Raw genomic sequence first — 9,071 nt, forward strand, 5'->3', positions numbered from 1 at the left:
AACCACTGTTATAGAGCAATTGTAAGAAATTACAAACATCACTCATACAAGCGGTGCAGTAGATAAATACAAATGTCAAGTAGTATGTACAATAATGCAAACAACATAAATGACAATTACAAAGAATAACTGCCATTTGCATCATATGCTGTTTTGTTTTCAGAAGAAAACAAACAGATATACTTCGGGTACACCTTGTAAAAAAAATTAGGCATATATTGAAACAAGGCACGTATGCATGGGTTAAGTGCCAAGCCATCTAGTCCCCAACAAAGATACTAGTGTTTGGAATATGTGTCTAAAACTACTGAAACTATCTTAAGTATTGTGTGAGCAAAATAAGCACACGGAATAGGTTTGAACCCGAAGCCTCTCGTTCATCATTCACAACCTTTCATTGCATCTTGCATCTGGTTAAACCACTTTCTCGAATTACGTTCGTACGACTGCGCCAGCTTTTAAGTCTTACAGACGTGTCAATGCGGTGTGGTTACAAATGATTGCAGATGAAAGTGAGATATCAGAGAAGGTTGACACGTGTACCAAGTTTTATCCCCTATCATATTTCTTCATTACAATTTAATGATGTTAGAACGCTCAGAACCGATTCTCTGTTTTAGACAAGAAAGTTTTGAATAGTCAGATACAAGTAAATGTGCCATACAAGCTTCAAAAGGTGCAATATTATTTAACATTATATAACATTGCTCTTTAACTTTTGTTTCTTCTGTACTCGCGAACCCCAGTAACCGTGTGACCAATGTAACTTTTGGGCGTTTTTGGTCGGTTTAACGTTAGGCAAGACGCAGAAAAACGAATAGGTGGATTAAATTTGTTTTAGGAGAACGACTGTTTTGAGTTTTGGGTACGTTTATCTAACATACACTTTGAATCATTCACACTTTTACTACATTTCCTGGAGCCCCTATTCACCCATGTAATTGTTGTATTGGACCCAGATTGAAGAACACTGATATAAAACGTATCTTAGATAAGTTAACAGCTTTATCACAAGTAATATACTACCATATACTTTTCCAGCGTAAAAAATTAAGTCCTATGTTGGGTACTTGGACTGCCTTCGGGTACATTTATAAGGTTTGCATTCCAAAGGTTGCGTTAATTATTATCATTTGAAATGCATGTAGCCGATTGAATTCAACGTGTTAACGAACAAGGTATGATTGACTTTTGCAGTAAAATACCCTTTCAAATAAGATACGCTGAGGAAATTACAGCAAATGTTAATGTAACTGCACAAATTACAAAAGCGTGAAACGCAAGATGAAAACCAAAGTTTCTTGAGCCAGATATAATTACATGATTAGGCCAGTCAGTTTGGAAAACGACACATTAAGCCAAGTTAATGCGTATGCGTCCCAAGGCCTGTTGGTCATATGGGATAAAAAACATTTGACGGCGGTTGAAAAGTAACGTGATTAAAAACGAAACAGTCGGAGAGCTTAACATGTTATTTGTTGAACCACGTATTTGAATACTCAATGTACAAAGCCTAGCTAAAAACAGAATTAACCGGTACCTAAGAACAGTTATGGCTACTGTATAGGTTGATTCCAACACAAACTACACTTTTACTTAAACCAAATGCAATACAAGTGCACGTGTAATGACAAAAGTACGTCTTAATCAATGTATTCGTTACATAAACAAGCTGAGAGTATTTTTGTGGTCTTGTAAGCTAAATAGAATTGATTTGAAAAAAAATCATTTTTGTTTCCACCATTGCAACACTAACAGCAAATGAAACCGAATCTTGCGGACAAACGAACGTTCTAAATCGATGTACCGGTCGTTTTATGACGCAACAATAGTTAACATCACGTGCATCGAGTGTCGCGTTTTCCGTGACCTCGTCACTGTGACGTCACAATCACCGAAGAATTCTTGACAATCAAAGAGCTCGATAACTTTTACGAGCCGCAAATTAATTGTTTGTCGTAGCATCGCAGGACGTTGTTTGATTGAGCGGAGATTGCGATGAAATTGAGAGCTGACTTAACGAGCAGTTTGACCTGTTACATTAGGAAATGTATCAGCCAAGTTCACTTTATAGACAATTTTCTATACTTTGGTTCAAAACTACAAATGTTAAGAGTGTATTAAAATCAAAATGTAAACACTTAAACATTATACTTGGTTAGATGTCCAATCAAAGAGTCCCAGACATTTAACAGTTTCGTGGTCGTTATTTATCTACGATTTGGATGCTATTTTGCTGTTATTGTTTAAACTCTCGACTCGACTGGTTTTACAACTTTCAATTTTATTGTTTAAGTTGATTTTATACTGCTGTCCGTACATAAGCAATTGCAAACTAGTCAAAGGCAAACTTTTTTGATTCACAAAGTGTTCCGATCGGACACAAACACAGCATTTTGCAAATTAAATAGCGATTATTCGACACGATTCATCAGCAGGCATGTAATTACGCGATCGTGGCAATGCATTGGTGATGTCACAATCATGGCCGATTGTCTCGCGTGCCACAATCTTTGTTTTCTTAGCGTCTCACAATTGCTCCCGTTCGCGAATTGTTCAATCTTTGGCCACGTGCGTTGAAAGCGTTTTCGGCCCGCGGCGTTCAAGAATTCAACCAATTCCCCCCAAGAGTCGGTCCAGGCTTTGCTGCTGGTGGATTTGTTTTCTACCTCGAGGTTTTGTATTCCTTGCCCGGGGATGGTAATACGAGATGCAGTGCGAAAAATAGTGGTTTGAGAACCTAAAGGAAAGCACTGTAGAGGTTTGCAGCAACTGTAAAGCAATCAATGGTTGATATCCGCTGAAAGTTGGAAATATTATGTTTATATTAAAAACAACCAGCTATAAGCTAGTGATAAACAGCAATCGAATTTGTCTGTGAAAGCTTATGTTGATGATATTAAAGATATCTGCAGACAGAAAGCTTCGAACAATAGTCAATACGCTTTTTTTGAGAAGACAGGCAGTTAATGTAGAATCAGTGTAAATGTTATTTTTATTCAGTTTATTCTGCAATCTTGGAGATATGTTTGTATTCCAGTGATCAATAGACGCCGAGAGACAGGTTAAGATAAATTTGGTTTTTTATGATGGGTGGTTTCGTTTCTCCTAATTAAGCTGGGCTATAATACGCCCATCGTGCGGCTCAGTTGTATTAGCATTTAGTCGGAAATGTCGGAAATAATCTATTTTTCCGTTGCTATAGTAAATGGAAATAAAAAAAACATATGGAATTACATCACATGTCGAAAGCATTACTAAGCACATTGTTTTGTTACAACGACTCTGGTCAAAAATTTAGCTTGTGTTTTACTGTTGAAACCTACTGCTCGTTTGTGGCTATTTTTAGGCGAAATTCCCCAAACAATCAAATGCATGAAATATCAATTACGTTTTCATGTGCAAAACTCTGTATTGAGTTGCCAGCTTTAATGCAGAAAAACGGATTTGTTGTACTTAGTCTTAAAGGTTCTTACATCCTTTTTGTGAACACTTTTTGTGAGTTGAATGGAATGAGTCAATGGCATCGTGTATCTAGGTTGAAGATCAGGTGTGCATTTCATCCATTATTGAGACGCATTGTTGAGATGTGAATTATTAATACAGCCATGGTACTACTTTCTATGTCCTCTATGTGCAGGGAGCCGTTTTTCTCAAGAATATTTAAAACTCCCATGTCTATGTTGTAGGTTTGAGAATAGGAAAATGTACTTAACCAACTTTATTAGGTTCGTTGGAGAAGGTAGAAAAAATGACTATTTCTGTCCGATCGTATAAAGGCTAATTTAATATTTTGATGTCAAAATACTTTCGGTCTTTAGAACTATGTTTTTGTTGTCTAATGTCAGAAGTTCTAAATGCATTTTGAAACGTGACTTTAATCTGAATTTTTAACATTTAAAATGCGAGGTGAATGATTTTAAAGTACTTTCAAAGTTATTTTCTTGTCAATTATTGTGAATAGATTTAATGGCAACTTGTTTATATTGATTAGGTTTCATTTCACTAACACTGTGTCTTTTAACATTTATCAAAGACAGCAGAATATTGTAACGACAGTATATAATTGCCAATTTAGTTTACAATCAAATAGTTTTAAATTCTATCATGTTTCAAAAAAGTCACTATTTTTGATTACCTAAAGCACGTTAAACCAGTGTGAAAAATTTGCGGTGTGAAATTGCATAGTTTCTTGTGAACGTGTTTGGTGTTGTACAGACGTTTATAATTGCTTTAATAATCAGCGGTAGACGGCGCCTACGTTGAAGAAACAACGCAGTGCTTTGAAACGAAGGGTGTAATTTACGAGAGAGCCACGCATTTTAATAAGAAAGCACCTCTTTGTTCATTTAAGGCTGTAAATTAACTTTCGTCCTGCATGAATCTTTTGCTCGCTGGTAATTATTACATCTAGAATGCACAACTTATTGCAGGTAGCTATGTTTAAAGTTATGTACTTCGTTGAGATGTTTGGCTAAATAGCAGTGCTATGTTGTACAATGACGTAAAGAGGTATAAACGAAACTGTTTGAAAATTACAAGGCCTATACAGTGGCGTACTATTGTGTCTATTCTGTCGTGGAAGATGAATTACAGTGCAAAAGCTTGAATTCTGCTTTGTTTTTTCAGTTGTTTTAAATAAATGACGTCATGCTTTTCCAGCTGCCCAAACATCGTAACTTAAAGAAAGAAACCACTTGAGTTTAATCTAATCCGCCTGAGACAAAAACACAAAACAAAAGAAATTTAAACGGGAAAATCCTGAACACGTAAAACGAATTAGTATGGGAAATGCAATTGTCGCAAAAGGATAAAAATGTGTTATGATGCAGTGGTTTCAGAATTTTTTCCTTCGGGTTTACAAGTCATCTAACACACACGACGCATTGTTTGTGGAGTCCGTAAGCTGAGTCTAATACGATTAATGCCAGATTTGAATTCAATGCGTCGTTTCGGTTGTTGACAGATTCTCGTATCTGATTGACGACATTGTTTTGGTATCGCTTGTAATATTGACTACATGGGATGATGTTCACATGACGTCTAAACGCAAAAATAAATAAATTAGAAGAAAAATGTTTGGGATAAAAATTTCCGAACAAACATTTATGACCCATTAAGAAACTACTTTTATTTTTGGTTGGCCATGGCCTTATGCATAAATTTTCAAAATATTATTTGACCGTGATTAGTTTGGCAGCTTAGGTACTAAGCTTTTCACTGACAAAAAATCTTGGCGATACAATTAAAAATGGTTATATGTGGTCTGTAAAATTAAAATATTTTCCGAATATTTGATGTTATTCTAAAATATAAAATATATATTGTCTATGGTATTCTTGGCACATGCAAATCGGTTGAGACATTTCTGATATGCATAAGGTAATTTTAAGTCAACGTTTAACGGTTGGAGGCCCAAGCTCTTGTAAGGTACCTGCAGCTAACAAGGCCCATTAAAAAACTATTGCGTATAACTGAAAAACCATTTAACCGTTCCAGGCCAAATTCGGCATGATTGTTGCAGAGGTTGATATTAAACATCCATCAGATTTTGAGGACGTTTGCATGTTTTGTTTTTGTAGGATAACAGTTTAAAAAAAATTAAAACTTGGGCCTTAATACAAACCTATGCTGTTAATAAAGCCCAACATTTTTATGTTTTTAAAACGAGTCTAGAAACCAATCAGACTCATTTATACTTTGCTTCGGTCAAATAAAAGTTTAAACAAGCAACGTTATTAACTCATATTACACATATACTGTTAACTAAGACATATAACTGTTAATCTGAAGGTACTAAAAAAAAGAATAAACGACCCCTTGACATTTGATAACCAAAAATACTAAATGAAAGATTACTTCCACAAACATCTTATTCGGACTTTTTATCTCCCTAAGAAAGCAAAAAAGCAAATGTTGTGCATATCAGTCGTCTTTAGTATAATAGACACTTGAGAAAATAACAAATTATGGCTGGGCCTTATTGCAAGCAATGGCTGACAAACAAAACCGTAATAAAATTTATTTGAAGTAATTCTTTTTTCCAGATCGGATAATGCTCCAATTAAACTAAAATGACCCCATTACTAATATATCTTAATAAGTTTTCATTTCGACAACACAACCTTTTCATTTTTGCTACCAATTTTAAAAAAAAATAATAAAAAGTTGAAAATAAACACTTCTTAATTTGGATTGGTCATGATAACAATTACATATAACTTGCAGGTCCAAAACTTTGTAAATCATTTCAAGTATACATATATTTTAAAATTACATCAAAACTTAAGTATTTTTTCTGGCACATAAAAAAATATTAGCAGTGGGCCTTATTACCTTCCGGGCCTATATACCTTCAGGTACCTTATAAATAATTTCACTTTTTCAATTTGCGTAGGAAGTGGGTGTGTTTCATGAAATATTTAGTTGTACGTTTGGCGAGTTTCATGCTGGTTTGACGTGGAATATTTTCTGTATGAAAACGCCTGACATGGTTAAATTTACTCAGGGTTTTTAGCTTTTTTATTGTTTTTCTTATCCTAAAAGAAATATTGCGTGCCGTAACGGTGGGGTAAACTGTTCAAAGTTATCGTTTTCAAAATAATAATGTTCGCAAAACTACTGTTTGTTTAAAACTAATTTAGTGTCACTTTTTTCACAAAAGTTAAGAAAAAAATTTATTCAAAACTTATATTTATTTTATTTGAACCGTAAAATCACTTTTATAGGACAGGCGCTTTTCTATAAAGTTTCTGTCAGAATTTTCATCGCATAATTAAAAGCACAGTCCATTTTTTTTTATCTCGTTTGAACGTAAAATAGTTTGTCGAGTTGGCATTAAACGTTATGAGTTTGGTCTGGTGTTCCCTATGTTATTGACAAATGGTGTTTGAGACTGGTGTAATATCGTGATTGCAAAACGTGATTAAGCTACTCTGCTTTTAACAATCTCGTCCAAAATGTGATTTCAGTTTGAAACTTAAATGAACCTATAGGGCATTAAAAAGTTCATTGCATCGTAAACAAATGCAACATTAATGATTGAACGTATCGTTGCTCACAAACCACTTGAATAGAAAATATTATTGCTTTTATGTTGTGACAAACACTAAGCCCCAAAATGTTTGTATTCTTTGCACATAACAATAATTAGGCTGTGTTTTCTTTTTTAATAAGCGGTGTATTAAAGTGCTAAGATTTAAAAATGCGCTATTTTTTGCCGTTCTGTTACAAGGTATAATTTGCCAGGCGTTTTTAAATGCGAGATTCTAAAGCGTCAAATAAAAGTTATTTCCCCATATTTTATGTAGCATTTTTAATTTGCAACTAAAAGCAGTTTAATGACACATTGTAGGTCAATGAGCTGTTGCTATATAATATGAGCGCAACATGGTAATCTAAACACATAAGTGCGCACGATGAGATAAAATTAAAAAAAAATCCATTCGAAATTAATCTGTGTGTTCGTCTGAGTTCATTTGGACTCAGTTCGTGTAATGTCAGCAGGCGTGTAGGTATTAAAGCAAAGGTGCGAGATGGATAATAAGCATTTATTTTACAATCTTAGCCGTGTGTATAGGAATTAAAATATGGGTTTAACATCCTATGACGGAAAATACAAAAAGACAAAATGAAAGAATTGTAATTTTGAGTTATAATGATATGGTTGCCAATCATGATATGAAAAGATAAAAAATCATTTTTTTTATTACACGTTTGGGTACATTATTTGTCATTGTTAGTAAATTAAAAAGTAAAAAGGTAGTGGCAATTAGTTTGGATGTGAATAATAAAGAAATTATTTTTGTGTTTCATTTGAACGGAAAGTATTGTGTTCGCCACTGATGCAATCATGGGGTAAATTATATGGAAATAATAGTAACGTTGTAGTTACCGGTAGGTGGTACAACAAACAAAAATCTGTTTTGCGTCGATTAGGGTCTTTATTGATACAATTTCGTTTTTCTAGTTGGTATACTTTAAACAAAATTGATGCAACACAAATCTTACATTTTGTAAATTCTGTTTTTCTAAAGCTTTGATTTTGTTAATTTCGCTTTGTGACCTTGAAATGCAACGCTTTGCCTTCGCCCCCAATTACGTACAGTAACCTATGAGTTGTTTCGGCGTTTATTTGTACAAAGCGCTCGTTGACAAATTTCTCCTGTCAGTTTAATTTCACAGTCGTAAAAAAACTTTTCGCACGTCACCTGGTAGTATTACGTCACACGAAGATCGCATTGTGACGTTTCGCCAGGAGGCACTTTGGATAAAACCGAATGCGGTCGCGAGGTTAAAACCGGCAACAGATACAAATCTATGCGGGAAATATTTTTCCCTATCTGACCGCAAAGATCTATGACTTGCTTTTTGTTGATGTAATTGGTTGTTATTATAAGCGCTGCAAAGGCCCCTTATTTCATCCAATTTGGCCATTTTCGTCCGTTTTTTGGTTCGATTTACTAAATAGTAATTTGTTACATTTTTGTGTGTGGCCGCAATGGCACGCAAAGTGATACGTAGGCGAATAAAAATTTGCGACAATAATTTGTAAGATTCAAGTTAGAAGAGTTTGCCATTTTATCACTGCTTTAACGTCGGACCTGAGTCGTTTTATTTGCAGAAGCCTCAGCTTATGTTAGCTTTGTCTCGCAATGCCGACAATATTTAGGTCTTTAATTATTAGGCTGAATTACGAACTGACCAAAGGCATTGAACCGTCACTGAAAAACCAATAGGATTATTAGTTTTGTTTTAAATGCAGTTTGTCGAATCTCGCTAATGGACATTCTTTTAATTCATATGGAGATTTTTGTTTTGGGTGCGGTTGCAAAAAAATCGGCCGGTGGTAAAATGTCAGTTGCTTAGAAACATATCACATTTGTCAGATCGTGTTAGATCAGCTAGCAGCGATCGCGGAATGTTGTTCTGTTTCCATTGTATACATTCACGTGTGCAAAATGACTGCGTCGGTCAGATCGAGAAACAGTTCGCAGAGATGCAGATAAGGTTTTGTGTTACATGCATGAGTTTAGTAGCTGGATGTGATGATTGAACGAAGATAAATGGTT

Source organism: Phallusia mammillata, chromosome 4, assembly GCF_965637545.1.
Source record: "Phallusia mammillata chromosome 4, kaPhaMamm4.hap1.1, whole genome shotgun sequence".
Taxonomy (NCBI): Eukaryota; Metazoa; Chordata; class Ascidiacea; order Phlebobranchia; family Ascidiidae; genus Phallusia; species Phallusia mammillata.